Here is a 2,442-nt window from a genome sequence, read left to right on the forward strand (position 1 = left end):
GTTTGCGCAAATCAAAGATGAAATGAGTTAAGACAATCTTGAAAGTTAGTTCCTAGATCCATTGATCACAAAAGTATTAGAACTAAATGAATAAGAATATGGCATTATTGGCCGCAACCAAATGAGGTTGGTTGCACAAGGTTTCAATTAAGATGAAAACATTAATTTCAAAGAAACCTATGCACCAATAGCTAATTTGAAAAACCATTTGGAATTTGGTCATTCATATGCAAAAAGAAAGATGTTAGATCAAAAAGGAGAAAATTTGAAGCAAATCATGCTTATTGCACGTTAAGGAAATTGGTTGAGAAGATTTAGCTCATTTACTTAAGTATTCTAAGCTAAATTTAAGTAATTGCAAATTTTATGACATTTGGGTGACTGAATGCCCTTATCCGGTCGATTGAACACTCACTGTGTTAGGTGTTTTTGCAATCCAGACAATTCGAGCAACCAAAGGGTGAAGGTCGGTCGACCGAACCCAAAACTGGGGAATATTACGTGTTTCAAGCTACTAAAAGTAAATTAGATAGTCAACCTAAAGGTCTATTTCAGGTGACCAAATCATCGGGTTTTAAAATCCCTTACCCCACGCTGAAAAAAACAATCTTTTGGTTTTTCTCTCTTTATCTCCTTGATAATATGAAGGTAAGAGTAAACAAAAGAGACAAGTTAAAATGGTAAAGCTCTTATATAAAAAATGATACGAAAGGGCCTATAAATAGGCTTTACATCAGAACACTTCTTCCTAACACTAACCACAAACTCCTATAAAATAGGATCACATGCTACCACTAACCACAACTCCTATAAGATAAGATCACATGCTAGTACTAACCACAACTCCTATAAAATAGGATCACATGCTAGCACTAACCACAACTCCTATAAATTAGGATCACATGCTACCACTAACCACAACTCCTATAAGATAAGATCACATGCTAGCACTAACCACAACTCCTATAAAATAGGATCACATGCTAGCACTAACCACAACTCCTACCAATGACTAGAGTTTCTAATAAACATTAATAAATATGAAATAAAACATTTAAATCTTAACACCCTCCCTTAAACTGAAATCTACAGAAATCAGTTTAAAATAAAATCAACCCTCTGCAAAGTCCTTCTTTACAGCAGCACGTGAACAAACTCCAAGTAGACCACGCAACTTCACAAATGTAGCTAGCTTGAGAGGCTTAGTCTACATATATGCAACTTGGTCTTCACTTCGACAATAAACCAGTTTGATTGTTCCATCATTGCTGAGATCTTTTAAAAAATAATATTTCACATCGATATGTTTGCTTCTTCCATGTAACACAGGATTCTTGGAGAGTTTGATTGCTGAGTTGTTGTCACAAAAAACTGTAGTAGCTTTAACTTGCTTAAACTGTAGCTCTTGAAGAATTCTTTTCAACCAGATAGCTTGACAAGCACAAGCGGTTGCAGCAATAAATTCAGCTTCTGTAGTTAACAAGGTGACAATTGGTTGCTTCTTAGAAGACCATGAAACAGCCCCTGTGCCCAACATAAAAACATAGCCTGAAGTGCTCCTTCTATCATCTTGGTCTCCTGCATAATCACTATCAGTAAACCCGAACAACTCTAACTTTTTAGCCTTCTTGTAGAATAGCCCAAAATCTCTAGTTCCTTGCAAATAATGAAGGATTCTTTTAGCAGCTAACAAATGCATTTCTGTTGGATTCTCCATATATCTACTTATCAAACTCATAGAATACATTATGTCTGGTCTTGTTGCAATTAAATACACCGAACTGCCAACAATTTTCTTGTAAAGTGTGTTGTCCACCTTCTTCCCTTCATGATCTTTGTTTAGCTTCAAACCAAACTCAGTTGGAGTGCTTACAGGATTGCAATCCTTCATATGAAACCTGTCCAAAATATCTTACACATACTTCTTTTGAGAGATAAAGATCCCATTAGCTGATTGTACTACTTCTATGCCAAGGAAGTAATGCATCATACCAAGGTCAAACATTTCAAATTCAACCATTATAGATTTCTTGAATTCTTTAAACATGACACCATCATTTCCAGTAAATATAAGATCGTCTACATATAAGCAAACAATGAGCAATTTCCCTTTATCTCCAATATTAACAAAAAGTGTATGCTCATATGGACATTTGTGAAAGCCTTCTTTCAAAAAATAAGTCTCAATGCGACTATACCAAGCTCATGGAGATTGTTTTAATCCATAAAGAGCTTTCTTTAATCTATACACCTTATGCTCATTTTTTATTTTAATATAACCAGGGGTTGTTCTACAAATACCTGTTCCTCCAAGTTTCCATGCAAAAATGCCGATTTGACATCCAGCTGGAAAATAGGCCACGAATTCTGCGTCGCCAATGCGATCATTAATCTGATTGTATCATGTCTTGCAACGAGAGCAAAAACTTCTGTATAATCTAT

Source organism: Malania oleifera, chromosome 3, assembly GCF_029873635.1.
Source record: "Malania oleifera isolate guangnan ecotype guangnan chromosome 3, ASM2987363v1, whole genome shotgun sequence".
In the NCBI taxonomy this organism is placed as follows: Eukaryota; Viridiplantae; Streptophyta; class Magnoliopsida; order Santalales; family Ximeniaceae; genus Malania; species Malania oleifera.